We start from the raw sequence: 22,376 nt of genomic DNA on the forward strand, positions 1-22,376 counted from the left end.
TCGTGCAGGTAACATAAATTAAGCATGTAAAGGGTATCAAAGTCTACACCTAGAACATAAGTATATTTTAACTATTATATACACATATTCCATGTATTTAGAACTATTAAATGTTACAAAACTCGACATTAAAACACTTCTCTGTATGTTCATATTATGCATTAAAAAAAATAATTCCCCCCTGTAAACTGTAACTGCAATGTTCCTGTTGCTTAATTCTATTCCAACCACATTACAAGTAAACACAGAGATTATAAACCCGATAATTTTTTTCGCCTTTATTTATTGCTGGGCTAAATTTGAAATGTCAAAAGATTCACAGACTCACAGAACTTTAGATAGTGTAAAATGAAACTGCATGACCAATTTCAGCAACTTTTTATAAATATGCTTACGGAAAGAAAGACATTTTCAATCGTAGAGATAAGAAGGAAACAAAATGTACGTTACACTATATTCTTCCGTTAAGATCTAGAATACTTTTATATACATTAAATATAGAAAATATGAGACGATTCTGAGTAAGCGACCCCTTGCACTCCGTAAACCGAAAAAGACGTTTTCCTTTACACAAATAAAAATTATTTTGTACATGAATAGTGGTCATTCGAAATGCACTTGACTGAAATGTACGATACAATGAAATTCAAACTAAATGAATCACCCTGGAATGTTCATACATTTTCATATTTTACATACTCGAACATGTACACAAAGGAAAGTTGCGAAAGTTGGAGGTCGATTAAGTATCAAAATTATGAAGAGAAACGTTTCTGCTTTCGAAAAATTTCAGATTAAGATCTTTTATATGCAATATAATTTTGATACCTATGTATATCTTTCTGAATACGAAACATGCATGTGTGATGCATTTCTTATGAGATATATGCAAGTTCAAGAAGTATTAAATTGTGTGTAACGTATGCGTATGGAGGACAATTAATTTTTGTCCCCCGCTTTCGCGAAAGCGAGGGGGACATTAAATCTGTCAGTCTGTCCGTCTGTCAGTCTGTAATAAAAACTTTAACCTTGGTCATAAACTTTTGAATGAGAAGAGACAGAGCTTTCATATTTAACATATACATTACATGTAATGTTCAAGGCCTTTCCAAACATAAGTTATGATTTTTTACCGTGGCCTTGAAGTTTGACCTACTTTTCAAAGAATTCAAAACATTACTTTAAATTGGTCTCAAATTTTGAAAGAGAAAAGATAGGGCTTTCATATTATACATGTATATTACCTGTGACAAAACCTTTATAAATATACCATGACTTTTGACCCTGCGACCTTGAAGTTTAACCTACTTTTCAAAAATGTTATTTTTCCTTATATCTTTTAATTGAGAAGAATTCGGACTTTCATATTTGACATGTGCATTACCTGTGACAAGATGTTTCCGAGCATACTATGGTTTTTGTCCCCTTCATCTTGACCTTCATGTTTGACGTAATTTTCAAAGATTTTAAATTTGGTGATTACTTTTAAATTACATAGTCATTGTGGCCCCACCCTACCCAACGTAAATTTTAACGAATTTGAATCTACACTACCTTTAGATGCTCCTATAATAATATGATTAATCATGGCTTTGCTGTTCTTGAGCAGCAGATATTTTCAAATGATTCCTATATATTCTTATGCAAAACTTTGACTCTCTGCTGTGCCCCAACCCCCCGGGGGGGGGGGGGGGGTCATGATTTGAACAAACTTGATTTTACAATACCTTAGGTTGCTTCTACATATATGGCTAATAATGGCTTAGTTGTTCTTGAGAAGAAGATTTCAAAGATATTTCCTATGTAACGTGTATGATCAGGTTCTTTCAAGGGATATATAGGTTTCCTTTTACTATGTCTGAGTTAATGACTGGACAACTATATCTGAGGGTATATCACATAGTACTTAATGTTTTTTTTCTTTCATCTAGAGATTGGGACTGGGTAAGGTTATACTTGCAGCGTGTTTCTCCCCCAGGTTCCCCTTGATAGATAAGAACAAATTGTCTCAATCTTCTTAAGATTTACTATACCCAGAACTTAAGTACTTAACAAAGATTGCGTCGCCCGCGTGGCGCAGTGGTAGAGCGTCTGCTCTAGAGTCGCGGAGTAAGGAGTTGATCCTTACGTCGCGGGTTCGAATCACACTGTGGGACGTGGAGACTTGTCCTTCGGATGAGACCGTATAAACCGAGGTCCCGTGTCTCAGTAGGTGCTAGCACAAAAAAGATCCCTCATTGCTCAATGGCCCTGAGTGTCGAGCATAGGTAAAAAATTTGCAGCTCTCCACCGGCAACTGGTGGCGTCTCCATATGAATGAAAAATTCTCGAGAGAGACGTTAAACAACAATCAAAGAAAGAAAGATTACATTGAGATCTATAGAGAAGTTTTTTAAGAAATAAAAATTCAAATAATAAGAATATCGATCAATAAATACTGTAGTGAAAAAACACACTAAAACACATTAGAAACAGAATGGCAATTGAAAATGATTTTTTTTACCGGGTAAGATTTTTAAAATTGATTTTTTTTATTAATTAAAAACAGAGGGAGATAACTCTTACCAAAATTCAAGGTCATAAATCAGGACACATCCTACCCTTACATGCAATGTAATAAATGGGAATTACGTCTAAATATACTGAGTATTCAACACCTATACACATCTGTTACTGTAAAATGAGAAGATATGGTGCACTACTAATTTTAGCGCCTTTGGCGCAAGCGCCCCTGAACGCTAAAATTTATTGTGCGCTAAAGGATTAAACATTTTTGTGTTCAAAACAATCGCTTGTTAAGTACATGTAAACCGGAAGGCACGATTACGTAATGTCGCAGAGTCGGTGTATTTTTGAATACACACTCGCACTGGTAAATTGTAGGATCTATCGAGAAAGTTCTGCCAAATTATGAATTTATTAAACTATTGTTAGTTGTTACCCGGTACTTATCATAAGCACCTTCAACGTTGGGCTTCTCACCGTGTCAATTACCGTATAACGGGTATTTTCTGCGGTTGTCCAATTTTTGCAGAATTTTGTGGATAGGACAAATCCGCAAAAATTACAATCGCAAAATATTTTTCAATATTTCTTCAGATATATATTTTATACACGCAATTATAATAAGTTGTGCGTATGTCACAGGATTCTCATTAACGCGAGAAGCTGCGTACTGGACGCAGCAAAATTATTTGGGACGCAAGGTTCTTAAAAACGATGCGTCCGCAGACTCATGAGTGGACACGTCCTCGTTAGCGAGAATATTCGGGTGTCATCGAAAGTCGAAGATTTAAAGATGTCACTCAGAATTTGTCCAAAACATATTGAATCAAAACGGTCCTGTAAATAATATCAATTTCATAATTTTATACAAAAGATCTTTTCTTGTACCTATTTCTTTATTTTATACGGATATGCATGTAGGCCTACATGTAAATGACTAAAAGAGATTTCGCAATTATTCGCCCAAACTCAAATAGCTGCAAACAACACATATTAGCTTTTCTTTCTTTCTTTAACACTTTTTTTCAATCTTGTGTTTTACCTTGAGACCATAATTACTGCTTGTATACACAATGTGGCTTGATTGTCTCGTGAATTTCACTCAATGCAGACGATTGACAGGATTAGTTACGCCTCATTGCACATGGCACCTGTGATTGTATACGGTCAACTTTAGGTTACCTGATTATGCAACTGTTTGTTTGAGCTTAAAATATAAACACCAGGTTAATTTTGATGGCAATTAACTATAAGTGTATTTTTAGAATATGGCTTGGATGCATTAATTATCTATATATTTAAATATTTTAATAGATCGCATAAAACGTTTGTTACAATGTAGAATAAAGATTTTTATTGTTGTTTGGGTGGACTGATACTGTAATAATTCATTTCAATTGGGACTCGACATAATTGTACAAAGACTAACTAAAATATAGTAGTTTAATTAAGCGAAATAGCTTAATACCAGTTCTCATGCACCTTTGATCAATATGCCTCAATGAATTTATAAAACGTAAACATGGCAGCTATCTGATAATTCTTAGAGTTTGGTGATCATACCCAGTATATATTTTTTTGCGGTATAATGCAACCGCAGAAATTGAAAACGCAGAAATTAATTTGCTATCTTTTAGGGGTTAAATCGCAAAAATTTCCAACCGCAGAAAATACCCGTTATACGGTATCTATGGCCTCGAGGTGAACAATGCGATCAAGCATGGAGATCAACCTTGCAGACAATACCTTAATATTTTTACCAGTTATCCAAGTAACTTTCCTTCGATTCATGCTTGGCTTTAGTATGAAAAAGTGCGTGGACACCCCACAATCATTTATTGAAGTACATTCACGTTTTCTTTTATCAAAAAAAAGTTTAAAGTTGACATTGTGCCACGTCCATGTGCTTGCAACACCAAGGAAAAGTGAATGAATGTTTACCTGTGTACGTGAGTTAGAAATCAATGCTATTGTTTTTGCGTGCTTGAGTGACCACAAAATCAAATACTGGCGTGTATCAAAAGGAAAAATATCAAATTTATATATTTTAATGACAAGCGTAAGCGCTAAAATTTATTTCAGCTAATGTATTCCCACTTGCATTTGCGCTACAATACGTATGCGCCAAATTTTCTCGTCCTTACAGTATGTATTCAATCTCATTGAACCTTTTGCTATTAGGATAGAACCTTCTTTATTACTGATTCATAGTCCAACTTCTTCAGCTACCCTCTGGATGCCTGACTTTCCCAAAACTTTGCCTTATACACACTTAGGCTAGTCCATTCCAAGGGTTGTCAGGTCATTTCACTATTTTAAGTCTTCAATGTGTTTTACTCCAATGCCCCTTAACCATTACACCTATATATTCATACGTAAACATTGACCCACTGTTGTGGCCCCGCCCTACCCCCAGGGGTCCTGATTTGAACAAACTTGAATCTACACTACCTGATGATACTTCTGTATTAATATGTATAATAATGGCTTAGCTGTTCTTGAGAAGAAGATTTTTAAAGGAATTTTCATATATATTCCTAAGGTAAATTTTGACCCCCCCCCCCGTTGTGGCCCTGCCCAGCCCCAGGGGTCATGATTGGAACTTTAATCTACACTACCTGAGGATACTTCTGTGTTAATATGTATACTAATGGCTTACCTGTACTTGCATGAGAAGAAGATTTTTAAAGATATTTCCTATATATTCCTAAGGTATAAACTTTGACCCCTATTGTGGCCCTGCCCAACCCCAAGGGATCATGATGATTGGAAGAAACTTGAATCTACACTACCTGAAAATTCTTCTGTAATAATATGACTAATCATGGCTTTGCTGTTCTTGAAAAGAAGATTTTTAAAGACATTTCTTATATGTTCCTATAGTAATCTTTGCCCCCCCCCCCCCCTGTTGCGGCCCGGCTCCTCCCCCAGGGGTCATGGTTGGAGCAAACTTAAATCTACACAACCTGAGGATACTTCTGTAATAATATGACTAACGATGGCTTTGCTGTTCTTGAGAAGAAGATTTTTAAAGATATTTCTCATATATTCCTATGTAAAACTTTGACCCCCTCTTGTGGCCCCGCCCTACCCCCGGGAGTTATGATATGAACAAATTTGAATCTAGAGTATGTAATGAAGCTTTCACGTAAGTTTCATCTCTTGAGAAGAAGATTTTTGAAAGATGCCACCAAATTTTCATTAATTCTTTATTATCTCACCTTGAAAGAGGGCGCAGCACTTCCTGTGACCAAACTTGAATCCCATTTACCCAAGGATTCTTTGTGGCAAGTTTGGTTGAAATTGGCCCAGTGGTTTTTGAGAAGAAGTCGAAAATGTGAAAAGTTTACAGATGACAGCGACAGACGGACGCCGGACACTCTTTGATCAGAAAAGCTCACTTGAGCCTTTAGCTCAGGTGAACTAATAATATACTATAAATGTTTGATAAAATATGAAATAAGGCTATCTAGCTTTCCCTTTTCTTTATATATTTTATTTGATATTCGTATTATTCATCAATTTATTAACACCAAATATAAACTCTTGAGCATCTTATTAGTAAAGAAAACATTTTTCTATGAAAAAGTGGGAAAAAATAATTAAGAGCTAACATCAGCCTTTCAGTGGTGAAACCGTAACTTGACAGGGGTGTCTTTAAGATCAATGACATAAAAAAAATGGTGTGGCATTTTAAATTTCATGTAGGTAGACGCTCGGTTAACGACAATGACATATAACGAGTAAACATTTTTTTTTTTTTTTTTTCAAGCAAAAGAGTAACAACAAAAAGGTAAAATGAAAACATCACAGTCTCGATGATAAACAAAAGTCATGCATTTACCAAGAACCACTGTTCCATTTTGTGACCTTGCAATATTTGTTTTCATATATTCAGAATAATTCTTAAAAGAATTATAATTTGAATACGAAATCTAATCTAATTGATAAAAAGCGATCGGTATCAATTTTTACTTTCTGAGTAGGATAAAACCAGAGACTTCCGAGTATTCCATTCCGACGTCCCTGTTTTTATCCTACTTAAACCCCAACCGGAAGCTTATTACGTATCGAGGTTATTTTCGAGAAATAAATGAGTGATTTACAATAAAGAGGCTTGACCAGAAACGTCTGACTCGAAGCGAACGATGTCATTTTTAAGGTACATGTACGTTAATGATTGATATGTTAACAAGCGGGGGTGCCTGAAATTGAGTTAGGTACCTTGTGGTAAAAATAAGTAGGGGGTGCCCCATATACGAAACAAGTGCATGTGTTGTATAAACCCCGTTGTGACACTCACTCATGTGAAACTACTGCAGTGCACACGTACTTGTCAATGTATCAACACGTACATGTATTTTTCAAACAAGTGTTTAGGTCTTGGTACCTTTTTCGTGGTTACCACGACCAGTGTCAAGAATTTAAGAACAAACTTTTCTTGTTATGCTTCTAATGGAATATCTTATATACGATATAGTATAAAATTAAAATTCTATTACGCAGAAGTTATAACTTTAATTGGACATTATTTTTTTTTTTTTGGAAGTTCGTTAATGAAAAATATGTCGTCGTGCAGCTTGAATGTCTTATTTATTCGAATACGTACTATGTAATAAAACAAATATGGACTCTTTTTGTGATGAATATGGTGTTACATTGCCTTTAGTTAGCATCTGTCAATTTTGATTTTTTTACTCGTAAATATCAAACCATATTCACTATCAAAAGTCCATAATTGTAAAGTGTAAACTTTATCTTTACCTTAAATTGTATGTATAAATTCAATCCATATTAACAGCTGATAAAAAGTTTTGTTTCTAGACATATTCTTCCCATGGCCTGTTTGATAACTTAGAATCAATATGACCGGTACATGTCTAAAAAGTTAAAAAAAAAATGTTTTAAAAAGATCAGTAATAAAAATTCTTATGTAATGTTTTATTAAATATCTTTGTTTTTGTAAAATGCCATCTTCAATCCTTTCATATAACTGCATTGTTATGACACCATTTAAATAAAGAATTTCTAGATCCCTTCAATTCTACAGGTGATCATTGTGACTCAAAATCATGTGATACCTTTTAAAGTGCAATCGTCGATCTCAACTGCATACATTTTTTCTGCGCAGTTAAATCGGAGGAAGTTATAAAGGAAAAATAGAGATAAAAAGCTCATTTGTAAGTTCTTTTGAGTCTCACTAGTAATCATTTTGTATTTCATATCTTAACATTGAATAATATATAGTGGTATTTATATCAATGCTTTTGAATTTTTAAGATACGTTGCATACAAATGTATGTTATTCATTAGACACTGCTTAACTATGTATATATAGAATGTAAGTTGAATGAAGACTTTTTTATATTTTTTTTCAGCTAGATATTTAAAGGGGAAATGATTTTTATTGGTTATTTGTATATTTTACATTATTTCTTCATTATAGTACAATAAAGCTACTATAGGACCTATAGTAGCTTTATTGTACTATAATGAAGAAATAATATAAATTATACAAATTATCAATACTTATGCAATAAAACACAATGGCAAATGTATGAGGAAAAACAACGTGTATATCCATCACTGTTGGCACGAGAATTGATTACAATTTATAGCATACTGATCCCGATGTATATTTATATTAGGATTTATCATTACTACTACACTCCTCCCCGTTTTATAAAATGCTTGTAAGGAACATGATTAAACATTTTTACAACCATATCAGTTACGACCGTTCTTCATGATAAAAGAGAGTGATCTCCTTGCGAGAACATTTAGGTGTGCTGCCACTATACTTCCAACATCACCAACAAACGGCGTGTGTTGATTCCTTCACCTCATGGTGACATGTAAGCAGAATTGTCTAATAAAAGTCTCTCAATAGGAATAAATTTGAGTCCTTGTATCTGTTCTAAAGTTCTAAAGGGCGGCAGTGTATCCAAAGTATACCTTGATGAACTGCTTCATCCATGTCTGCACAATCTCGGCATCCCCAGTTAAACAATGAATATGGATCCCCTGATTTGGCTGGCAAAGAGGGCTTGTGCATGAACGTCTATTCCGATACGATCGTCCATAGGGCCTCGAAGATGAAGAATTACAGGCTTGGAAGGTTTGAATAGTCCAAGTACTTTCCGGAAGTTTTTATCTTGTCGGCGTCAGAACTTTGGTGGAACAGTCCGGTCTAACCCAATTTCTCCAACTGCAGATACTTCTGGCAAATGAGCCACTCCCTGAAGGAATAGGAATCGATCAACTGTCCGTTCACTGATATGTTTGGGATGCAAGCCTAAAGTTAGCTTCCACTTACCCATAAAAAGTTTTTCTGAGTATGACTGAGGCTCGCTATAGACAACCACACCACTGACAAGTTGAACAGGCAGGTTTGGCTGAACTGTTGATTTACAGTTTATTAAAGTCCACCTTTACTGGAGGAATATGTACCGTATTTAGCAAGTAAACTAAGGTCATCCAAAAACAGAAGTACAGGTTAACAAAACAGCCCAATGCATCCATTAGTGTACGGTTGAATTTTTTTCTGAGTATGACTGAGGCTCGCTATAGACAACCACACGACTGACAAGTTGAACAGGCAGGTTTGGCTGAACTGTTGATTTACAGTTTATTAAAGTCCACCTTTATGGGAGGAATATGTACCGTATTTAGCAAGTGAACTAAGGTCATCCAAAAACAGAAGTACAGGTTAACAAAACAGCCCAATGCATCCATTAGGGTACGGTTGAACCTTTCTACTTGCCCTTTAGCTGACGGTCTATAAAGGGTTGTTCTTGTTTCATGGATTTGTGAGTGTTCACATAAATGTTTGAGAAGAGCACCCTCGAAATTGGTTCCTCTGTCTCTAAGAATTTGGACAGGAAAGCCGAACCTTAAAAAGAATTCATTTACGCCCTGAGCTGTGGCTTCTGCGGATTGATTTGGAAGAGGCACACATTCTACCCACTTTGTAAATTGATCTACCATCATCAAAATATATGCATTTCTCTTCCTCCTCAGTGGTAGGGGGCCTAAAAAATCTAAACGTACTCTTTCCATGGGGGATCCTGCAGGGAACATCTTCATTCCGCATCTGACCTTTCGGTTTGCTTTCTTATTGAGGTTACATACTGAGCAAGATGAATCAAATTTTCGAATGTCTTGAGTAATTCCATACCAAGTAAATTTCTGCTGAATTCGAGCTAAATTCCGATCATATCCCTGATATTCTGATTTGGGAATATTATAGCATAAACCCAAAATCTTGTCTCATATCCAAGAAGTAGTTTGCTGGATCTTTTGCTAGCTGTTTTTCTGTTCATCCATCTCGTAAAGTTCTTTGTTGATCCAGTAGTGTTTGGCATTAGAACTACTAAGATAAAGGACATTTTCTTGTGGTGTCTATTGTTTTAACAGCTAGTTGATAAGGAATTTGAAATCAACATCTGTATGCTGTTTTTCACTTTTTTTTTCAGGAATAATTTTCTACCCATGACCTATTTGATGAATTTCTAGTCTGAACAGATTGTACAGGGTGTCCTTCAAAAGCTAAAACATGATTTCTTTGTTGAGAAGTCTCAGATACCAGTAAAATCCACCTGTGACGTCACTCTTTTGTTTGAGCGCTCCATTCTTTTTCAGGAATGGAGAGCTGCAAGTTACATTGAAAACAGAATTTGTTATGTTCATATTCTCCTTCCCGTACCTCTACCGAGGACAAGTTTATTTTCACATAGAGAAAATAAACATGGCACTGTTGAGCATCGAACCCGGTACCTTCACTTTCGGAGTCAGGTATTCATTTCACTTCGCTATCGAAATTGTTGACCGACTGTGGATTTAAATAACTTCAGTGCACTTTTTTCGGCTTAATTTCTTTCTATATTACTATAAATAAATACTATTAATATGTAAAATGTATATTTACAGTGTATCTTAAAAATGTTCTTTATCATATATTAATAAACAATAATGACGAGCATTTAAGAAGGTGGAATTTACTCGAGTTAATATACTCGGAGCTCTCCATTCCTTAAAAGCAATGGGACTCGGCCCCTTCGGGGCCTCGGCTCCATTACTTTTAAGGAATGGAGCGCTACTCGTACATTAACCCTTACATAAAATATACTGCACTTCCTGATCTCTGGATACTTGATTGTATTTTATCAATGGAATGGTATCATCCACATCTCTGATAAACACACTTCAATTTTAATGAACTCTTCTACAATAATTGCATTCACCGCCTGGCAACTGTTCTAGTTGGACATCTTCTTGGTAATACGAACATGCCTCTGTATCAGGAATCCGAGAGAGAGCGTCCGCATTCTGATGTTTGTTCCCTGGTGGGTGATACATGTTCATGCGGAACTGGCTCAGCTCCTCTAATCATCTGGCTAATTATCCATTTAGGTTTCTAAAATTCATGAGCCACTGGAGACTACTTTGATCCGTCCTAATGTCAAAAGGTCTACCTAGCAAATAATGACGAAATTGACGTGTAAACTTGACTACGACTAATAATTCCTTTCTAGTTGTACAATATACAAAGTAATTATAATATACTATAAATGTTCGATAAAATATGAAAGGCTATCTAGCTTTCCCTTTTCTTTATATATTTTATTTGATATTCGTGTTATTAATAAATTTATCAACAGCAAATTTTAAACTCTTGAGCATCTTATTAGCAAAGAAAACATTTTTCTTTGAAAAAGTGGGAAAAAATAATTAAGAGCTAACATCAGCCTTTCAATGGTGAAACCATAACTTAACAGGGGTGTGTTTAAGATCAATGACGTAAAAAATATGGTGTGGCATTTTAAAGAAGAAGGTATGGTTTTAGCTTTATTGTGCCCAAAAAATTTAATGTTTTCAAAAAGTTTTGAAACTGGCTTAAATATTAGTTGAGTATGTGACTGTAATAAATCAGGAAAGAATATTGCATGATGGAGTACCATTCTGGATATATGACGTCATTAATTTGATGCATTTCTCTACTTTAAACAGAAAAAGGCTCAAAATGACCCATTTCAAGGGTTATTCTCCTTCAGAAAATAGTGTCCAGAGCCGTCGCCCACGTTAATTTTTAGATATGTTGTGTAAAATTCTTTGAAAAATCACATATTTCAAAATCTTTGTGGGCGATGCCTGTGGACAATATTATCTGAAAGAAAATTCCATTGAAAATTGATGTCTTCTGCAACTTTTTAAGAAAATACGGGAAAATGCACAAGTTTATGACGTCACAATTAGCATTTGGAAGGTAATGTGAGAAAAAAGATTTGTATGATCTTTCTGCATGGAATTTCAATAATTCAAAAAGCATGAGTTTTAAATTTTTACATCACTTTTATTTTTAAGAAAAACATAGGGCAAGATTTGTATTGAAACCGTACCTTGTTCTTTCATGTAGGTAGACGCTCGGTTAACGACAATGATATATAGTGAGCAAACATTTTTTTTCAAACAAAAGAGTAACAACAAAATGGTAAACTAAAAACATCACAGTCTCGATGATAAACAAGTCATGCATTTACCAAGAACCACTGTTCCATTTTGTGACCATGCAATATTTGTTTTCAAATAGTAAGAATAATTCTTAAAGGATTATAATTTGTATACGAAATCTGATTCAATTTAATTAAAAGCGATAGGTATAAATTTTTACTTCCCGAGTAGGATAAAACCAGAGACTTCCGAGTATTACAGCCCGACGTCCCTGTTTTTATCCTACTTAAACCCGGAAGCTTTGTATCCCACCTAAAGTCTCATTATGTATCGAGGTAATTTTCGAGGAATAAACGAGTGGTTTACAATATTGAGGCTCGACCAGAAACATCTGAGTCGAAGCCAACGATGCCATTTTAAAGTAGGATAATGATGGATATATTAACAAAATACGAGCGTGAAGGGGGAGGGGGGTGTGTGTCTGAAATTGAGTTAAATACGTACCTTGTGGTAAAAATAAGTAGGGGGTGCCCCGTGTACGAAACAAGTGCATATGTTGTATTTACCCCGTTGTGACACTCACTCATGTGAAACCACTGCAGTGCACACGTACTTGTCAATTTTTGTATTTTTCAAACAAGTGTTTAGGTCTTGGTACCTTTTTCGTGGTTACCACAACCAGTGTCAAGAATTTAAGAACAAACTTTCCTTGTTATGCCTCTAATGGAATACCTTATATACGATATAGTATAAAATTAAAATTCTATTACGCAGAAGTTATAACTTTAATTGGACATTATTTTTTTTTTCGAAGTTCGTTAATGAAAAATGTGTCGTCGTGCAGCTTCAATGTCTTATTTATTCGAATACGTACTATGTAATAAAACAAATATGGACTCTTTTTGTGCTAAATATGGTGTGACATTGCCTTAGCCTCTGTCAATATTGATTTTTTACTCGTAAATATCAAACCATATTCACTATCAAAAAGTCCATAATTGTAAAGTGTAAACTTCATCCAAGATTGACTTTATTTTTATTTAGTTAATTTAATTATTATTTTTTGCAACTTGAATAGTATTTGAAATATCGCGTGCACAAAATTTTGTCTAAATGACCGGTACATGTTTAAAAAGTAAAAAAAAAGTTTAAAATAACTGTAAAAAAAAAAATTCTTATATCACGTACGTTTAACTAGATATTTTTTCTTTGTAAAATGCCATCTTCGATCCTTTCATATAACTGCATTGTTATGACACCATTTAAATAAAGAATTCATAGATCCCTTTAATGCTACAGCTAATCATTGTGTCTCAAAATCATGTGTTACCTTTTAAAGTCTTTGTACAATGCAATCGTCGATCCATTCAACCGCATATCTTATATTTTAAAGTAGGATAATGATATATATTACAAAATTTAAATATAAAATCCACAGCTACTTTGCTTTCTTTTCTGCGCAGTTAAATCGGAGGAAGTTATCAAGAAAAAAGAGAGATAAAAAAGCTCATTTGTAAGTTCTTTTGAGTCTAACTAGTGATCATTTTGTATTTCATATTTTGATATTGAATTATATACATGTATAGTGGTATCGATATCAATGTTTTTGAATTTTTAAGATACGTTGAATACAAATGTATGTTATTTATTTGACACTGCTTCATTGTGGATATTAAGAATTTAAGTTAAATGAAAACTTTTTAATATTTTTAGCTAGATTTTTAAAGGGGGAAATGGACCTATAGTAGCTTTATTGTACTATAGTGAAAAAATAATAATAAAATATACAAATTACCAATACTTAGGCAATAAAACACAATGGCAAATGTATGAGGAAAAACAACATGTATATGTATCACTGTTGGCACGAGAATTGTTACAATTTATTACATACCGATCACGATGTACATTTATATTAAGATTTAATGTTTCTACTACACTCCTCCCTGCTTATAAAATGTTCGTGTGGTACATGATTAAACATTTTAACAACCATATCAGTTACGACCGTTCTTCATGATAAAAGAGAGTGATCTCCTTGCGGGAACTTCCAGATGTGCTGCCACTAAACTCCCAACATCACCAATAAACGTCGGTGTGTTGATTCCTTTACCTCGTGGTGACATGTAAGCATAATCTGTCTAATAAAAGTCTCTCAATAGGAATGGATTTGAGTCCTTGTATCCGTTCTTTGCTAAAGTTCTACACGGCTGCAGTGTATCCAAAGTATACCTTGATGAACTGCTTCATCCATGTCTGCACAATCTCGGCATCCCCAATTAAACAATGAATATGGATCACCTGATTTGGCTGGCAAAGAGATTTTATTATCTGCAGGGCTCGTGCATGAACGTCTATTCCAATACGATCGTCCATAGGGCCTCAAAGATGAAGAATAACAGGCTTGGAAGGTTTGAATAGTCCAAGTACTTTCCGGAAGTTTTTATCTTGTCGGCGTCAGAACTTTGGTGGAACAGTCCGGTCTAACCCAATCTCTCCAACTGCAGATACTTCTGGCAAATGAGCCACTCCCTGAAGGAATAGGAATCGATCAACTGTCAGTTCACTGATATGTTTGGGATGCACGCCTAAAGTTTAGCTTCCACTTACCCATAAAAAGTTTTTCTGAGTATGACTGAGGCTCGCTATAGACAACCACACCACTGACAAGTTGAACAGGCAGGTTTGGCTGAACTGTTGATTTACAGTTTATTAAAGTCCACCTTTACTGGAGGAATATGTACCGTATTTAGCAAGTGAACTACAGACCCTGAAACGTGCTACTACCACACACGCACGCTGCTCGAACGGTGCACGCTCGCTACACGGTTTGCACGAAACGCTGCACGGTTTACACGAAACGCTACACGGTTTTTTACGAAACGCTACACGGTTTACACGAAACGCTTTGCACGAAAGGCTGCACGGTTTACACGAAAGCCTGCACGAAACGCTTTGTACATGTTTCTCACACGCTTTGTACACGATTCTCGCACGCTTTGGCCTCGATCTGGATTTTCTATTCGGAATCTTTCGGACTTTATTTCAATTTTTACGGATTAATCAACGAGTAGTTAAGAATTACAATCATTTAGATTAAGTTAAGATTAAAACTCGCTATACCAGTACTATATTAACAGATAAAATACTCAATGTTCAGTTGTAATTAATTAATAGTTGTCAATGAGTATGTGACCCGCCCGGTGAAATGCTTATCACCGTCAAACTTTTTTTCACTAGACTCTAAATTACGCACTGAAAAAAACAATTATATTTGTAATTCATAATCTTTTACAGCATTTAATGTTTTTACAGTTATAGTTTGATATTAAAAAGTTGTTCCATTACTGTCTTTATTACTGACAAATAAACTCAGTTTCACAGTTATATTTGAAAAAAAAAAATATTGATTAAATTCCGTATGATTTCTGTAAACGGATTGATTTTCTTTTCCTTTTTTTTATTGATTTTATTGATTTATTGATTTATTGATTGATCTTTTTGATTGATTTATACATTTTTTTTTGATTTAGTAAGAAAATAATTTCATTTTATCAAATTAGGCTCTGTTTATAATTTGCAAATGTAATATGTACAGTGCATCAAACAGGGACATTGTACAGGAAAGTGGGGGGGGGGGGGGTAGATTGCCGTGATCTTACTGTTGTATCTTCAAATCTGTACATGGCTAAATATAACGGGCACTTGTTTCAGTAAGTAAACAATCGGGGAGAAAATTAATATAGAAACTAGTGCCCGTTCTAGGAAAAAAAAATATGTATGTCTCCAGCGGGACGCGATACATGTAATTCATTAATATGCACTTTATTCAGAATTTTAAATATATCGTTTCATTACAGAGATAAACTTTAATTTATCATTAAAATCTTATATGTTAGAGAAGCCGGGGGATATGTATCGGGACCCGATACATGTAATTCATTAATATGCACTTTATTCAGAATTTTAAATATATCGTTTCATTACAGAGATAAACTTTAATTTATCATTAAAATCTTATATGTTAGAGAAGCCGGGGGATATGTATCGGGACCCGATACATGTAATTCATAAATATGCACTTTATTCAGAATTTTAAATATATCGTTTCATTACAGAGATAAACTTTAATTTATCATTAAAATCTTATATGTTAGAGAAGCCGGGGGATATGTATTGTAATTCTTTCGTTCTATTCTCCGGTATTGTGTTTATCAAATATCAATTATACCCACCACCTTTTAAAATCCTTGATTTAAAACCCCGTCTAGAAAAAAAAAATCAATAATTATGTAATCAATAGTCGTGGCTCTTAACAATACATTCAGTATATATGTATACATGTCATATGTCCTAAAAACTAAACAAAATTATGCTCTAGAACTGCGTGGTTAATAAAAACCATTAATTATATTATTATATAGGATTCATTTCCTTATATTATTTTATTCACGAATACACTGGCAAAATAAGTCACTGTTTACAGACAATCGGATAAATTTAAGAAATAAAATCAACGGGTATTACCGTTTAATTAATCGATCGTTATTGTCGGGTGTCATCTTAGCTATGATTGACAAGAGATAAAAACAGAACAAGTTTTCAGTCTTGGCACGCGGAGTCCGTGATCGCTGTTGTAAATGGCCTTGATCACAGTCGTAACAGGAGTGTTGAAAGTGTGAAAAAGATTCCAATATATTTTTAAGGGTGTATCGAGTGCACCCCATCGAAAAAAGCAATAATTTTCTTACAAAAGAAAATTATCAATAAAACACTTGTAACAACAAAAACTCAGTTTTTGTTTTCATTTGATCACCCCCCCCCCCCCCCCGAAATATTTAACCTTGTAATTGCTGATGCATGTGAATTATAATTCATTTTTATGACTTTTATTAATCAACCGATTTTATGCATAAAAAGACAATAAATGACTCATCGTTTTCAAAATTATTTGTATCTCAATCTTGTAATATAAGAAAATTATGTTCGTTTATAAAGAAAATCAATTAAATGTGCTCTCCGGCCTAGAATTCCTATACCTCACATTTATAGCAACGCACTAAATTTTGCATTTTATTTTTCACGCCTGCCATACATGTTATCTATCTATTATTCTGTATTAATCACCGATATGTTCTTGTAATCTCTATATCCCATGTACAATGGTGAAGATATTCAAATAAATGAATGAAAAGGACAAGACCGGATTTCTAGTGAATTTTCTTTTAAAAAATTATTTAGTATTGCTCCCTTTACAAAATGTATTGAATCAATTACCTTAAAATTGATGTGCATATCATTGATTACCTTTAAAACATTTTCTGTCCATCTTTATTTAAAAAAATAAAGAAAGAAAATCAAACAAATATGTAATACATTACCGAATAATTTTATTTTGTTGTTTCCGTATTTTTTTTTTCACAAAATACCACAGGTATGATATATCCGAATAATATTAGTTACAAACAACACAGAATGACATGTTGATCCAATAATAGTCATATTTAAAATAAAAGGACTTCCGAATGAATCCTACACGTTTCTCACACGATTCTTGCGTGAAAGTCGCAAGATTCTCACACGGTTCTTACACGAAAGTCGCACGTTTCTCACACGCTTCTCGCACGCTCGCTGCACGGTTTACAAGAAACGCTACACGGTTTGCACGAAACGCTGCACGGTTTACACGAAACGCTACATGGTTTGCACGAAACGAAAAGCGCACGAAAGTCACACGCTTTTTTGAGTAGTAGCACATTTCAGGGTCTGTAAGATCATCCAAAAACAGAAGTACAGGTTAACAAAACAGCCCAATGCATCCATTAGGGTACGGTTGTATCTTTCTACTTGGCCTTTTGATGATGGTCTATAAGGGGTTGTTCTTGTTTTATGGATTTGTGAACGTTCACATAAATGTTTGAAAAGAGCACCCTCAAAATTGGTTCCTCTGTCTGTAAGAATTTGGACAGGAAAGCCGAACCTTAAAAAGAATTCTGAGCCCTGAGCTGTGGCTTCTGCGGATTGATTTGGAAGAGGCACACATTCTACTCACTTAAGTTTGTAAATTGATCTACCATCATCAAAATATATGCATTTCTCTTCCTCCTCAGTGGTAGGCGGCCTAAAAAATCTAAACGTACTCTTTCCATGGGGGATCCTGCAGGGAACATCTTCATTCCGCATCTGGCCTTTCGGTTTGCTTTCTTATTGAGGTTACATACTGAGCAAGATGAATCAAATTTTCGAATGTTTTGAGTAATTCCACACCAAGTAAATTTCTGCTGAATTCGAGCTAAATTCCGATCATATCCCTGATATTCTGATTTGGGTATATTATAGCATAAACCCAAAATCTTGTCTCATATCCAAGAAGTAATTTGCTGGATCTTTTGCTAGCTGTTTTTCTGTTCATCCATCTCGTAAAGTTCTTTGTTGATCCAGTAGTGTTTGGCATTAGAACTACTAAGATAAAGGACATTTTCTTGTGGTGTCTATTGTTTTAACAGCCAGTTGATAAGGAATTTGAAATCAACATCTGTATGCTGTTTTTCACTTTTTTTTTTTCAGGAATAATTTTCTACCCATGACCTATTTGATGAATTTCTAGTCTGATAAGATTGTACAGGGTGTCTTTCAAAGCTAAAACATGATTTCTTTGTTGAGAAGTCCCAGATACCAGTAAAATCCACCTGTGACGTCACTCTTTTGTTTGAGCGCTCCATTATTTTTCAGGAATGGAGAGCTGCAAATTACATTAAAAACAGAATTTGTTATGTTCATATTCTCCTTCCCGTACCTCTACCGAGGAAAGAACTTAGAGAATTTTAACAAGTTTATTTTCACATAAAGAAAATAAACGTGGCACTGTTGAGTATCGAACCCGGTACTTTCACTTTCGGAGTCAGGTATTCATCTCACTACGCTATCGAAATTGTTGACCGACTGTGGATTTAAATAACTTCAGTACACTTTTTTCGCCTTAATTTCTTTCTATATTACTATAAATAAATATTATTAATATGTAAAATGTATATTTACAGTGTATCTTATAAATGTTCTTTATCATATATTAATAAACAATAATGACGAGCATTTAAAAAGGTGGAATTTACGCGAGTTAATATACTCGGAGCTCTCCATTCCTTAAAAGCAATGGGACTCGGCTCCATTACTTTTAAGGAATGGAGCGCTACTCGTACATTAACCCTTACATAAAATATACTGCACTTCCTGATCTCTGGATACTTGATTGTATTTTATCAATGGAATGGTATCATCCACATCTCTGATCAACACAATTCAGTTTTGATGAACTCTTCTACAATAATTGCATTCACCGCCTGGCAACTGTTCTAGTTGGACATCTTCTTGGTAATACGAACATGCCTCTGTATCAGGAATCCGAGAGAGAGCGTCCGCATTCTGATGTTTGTTCCCTGGTGGGTGATACATGTTCATGCGGAACTGACTCAGCTCCTCTAATCATCTGGCTAATTATCCATTTAGGTTTCTAAAATTCATGAGCCACTGGAGACTACTGTGATCTGTCATAAGGTCAAAAGGTCTACCTAGCAAATAATGACGAAAATGACGTATAAACTTGACTACGGCTAATAATTCTTTTCTAGTCGTACAATATTTCTTTTGTTCAGGAGTAAGAGTGAAACTACAATATGAAATACAGCGTTCAACACCGTTTTGTACTTGAGACAGTTCAGCACCGACAGCAACGTCAGAGGTGTCAGTATTGAGAATGAACTTTCCCGCTTTTGTAGGAATGGTGAGAACTGGGGCACTCATTAATGCATTTTTCCACAGATTCAAAAGAAGGAGTTTTACCTGTTATCTTCGCAAAATCTTTTATAAAGCTCTTATGATAGTTTGCGAATCCACAACATCTTTCCACTTCTTTGGTACATATAGGAGCTTTCAATCATGGTATTGATGACACTTTGCCTAATTTTTATACGCGGGTATGTTAAGGCTACACCCAGAGAAATCCTACTTGTCTTTACAATATGACGTCATAGTAAGCTGTATGACGTGAACCTTAGAAATAATGATTTCTTAATATCTATATTTAAAGTTTAATTTCAGGTCAAAGAAACGGATGGAATCATTAAAAACATAATATAAACTAAATCTTGTCGTTTTTGGGTGGTAAGAGTAGCTCATTATTTAGCACGAGGGTTAAATACCAAACCCATGACGTCATAACTATTGATCAACTATTTGCCGAGTGAAATTAAACGTGACGAGAATTCATGTAAACAAATATATGAAATGGGAGTTTTAAAGCATATGCCGTGAATGTTAAGTGTGATTCATAAGGAATTAGAGATTAAGAATCAGGTACGCTGACATATTCTTATCATGTTTTCTTATAATGAACACAGGCAGTGCTTTGAAATCGATCAGCCTTTCCTCTGTCGATCTATAACAACAAAGATGCAAAAGTTCAACACTACGTCGCATACTTTGAAACATAATTTTTGTTTGTATCGAAAGCTTGTATTCTATAATACTTGGAAAGTGCTGCTAGAATCGTGTGGTTAACATGAATTGATAACAATTCCATGATCATATGTATAAAATGCAAAAATTTTGGTAAGGTTTCATGCGAAACTTTGGAATATTTTTTTCTGTGTCTGGAGAGTAGGATTCTAGCAGCACTTTTCATGGCCAAGTGATGTTTTTACATAATTATTTTCACTAAAAGAAAGGAATTATCTCCGGGGTAGTGTTGAACTTTTCACTTTTCCATTAAGGCAATTTTTCTATTTATAGACGTCACGTGATGACGTCGTAGTGGACTGCATCTTTTAGCCTAAGACTCAATGACGTCTTTACAATGGATAATAATAGTAAATGTTTTATCTATGGCTTTTCCGATTTATCAATGTTACATTTTACGAAAAAAGTCTAAATTCGCCGAAATGTGATCTGGGTACTGCCTTAACATACCTGCGTACCATTTCTTCTTACTGTTCTTCCCAAGTACTCTACTTCTGGTTTGAAGAGTTCACATGTTTTCCCTTTGAGTTTAATTCCATAATATCTGAAGTGCTGAATTTTTTTGGCAAGATTACAGACATGACTTTCAAAATCTTGACCTAGAACAAGGACATCATATAGAAAAGCTAAAACAACTGACCAATGAAAAACTAGGTTCATGACTCTTGAGAATGTTTCAGGGGCATTACATAGGCCATTCCTTTGTAATGAATGCAGTTTTGCATATATCTGAATCTTTTATTTTGACCTGCCAATATCCCCAAGTTGCATCAAGCTTTGAGAACCAAACATTACCTGACAATGAAACACTACACTCTTCCACCAATGGTAAGGGAAATATATCCCTTTTGATGATTTTGTTCGAAGCTTGATAGTCTACACAGCACCGTACATTTCTGTCCCTTTTGCAATTGAGTACAGGGGGTGAAGCCCATTCCGAGATTGATGATTCTGTCACATCTGCCTTGATTATCTTTCCAGATGTTTTCTCTTCTTCTCCTGCAAAACAAAGTTGTGTTCGTCTAAAGCGTTGTTTAATAGGCTGAGAATCACCTTTATCGATACAATGTCCAATAGCAGTAAAATTTCCTATGTCATATTCATGAGTTGAGAATACATCTGAGTAATTAATCAACACAGTTTTAGGCATCTTTTGCTCTGCAGATGTCAAATGTTGACTTGACCTTTGATACAGATCTTGTAGATGTGATGGAATGTCATGAGTATCTACAGACTGATATACCTTAGTTTTGTTAATGATCACTTCTGGAACAACTGAACCTACCACTTGGTTGTGTTTTAGTACTACACTGTACGTGATAATCATGACAATCAATAAATAACATGATAGGATTAGTATGACCATCTACCAAACAAAAGGTGAAAATAAATTGCCAACTTGTGGTTCAACTATACACTGAAGCACTGTCTTATCTGTTATACATGACAAATGCAATAAAATTTTTAAGGTTTTGTGTTCCAAATTGATGTTCACACCATGCTTGACTAAAAAGTCCAATCCAAGCAGTATGTCATCCTTGATAGGGGTAACAGTCGCTGCTTCTTTGAACTTCAAATCTACAATCTGCAAATCTACTTAATCTAACTGATCATCAGTCATTTTTAAATCACGAACTGCAGTGAACAATGTAAGACTTTTGATAGCACGTGGTTTGTTTCAAATGAGTTATGTAGCTGATAAGAAATCAGTAATTTCTGAAGAAGTATCTATAACAACTTGAATTTTCTTACCATGTATAATTACAGGAACTTGAATGGTTGAGCATGATTTTAACTGTCGAATGATTATTGCTGGTTGTTCTGCTTTATTGAGGCCTTCTGAATCAGGGACCGAGGTTAGGCCTGTTGACCAGATCCTTGGTTTTATAAGAATCTGCGAATGTCAT

Source organism: Saccostrea echinata, unplaced genomic scaffold (assembly GCF_033153115.1).
Source record: "Saccostrea echinata isolate AGI-Se365-2 ecotype Australia unplaced genomic scaffold, CSIRO_AGI_Sech_v1 ptg000117l, whole genome shotgun sequence".
NCBI classification, from domain to species: Eukaryota; Metazoa; Mollusca; class Bivalvia; order Ostreida; family Ostreidae; genus Saccostrea; species Saccostrea echinata.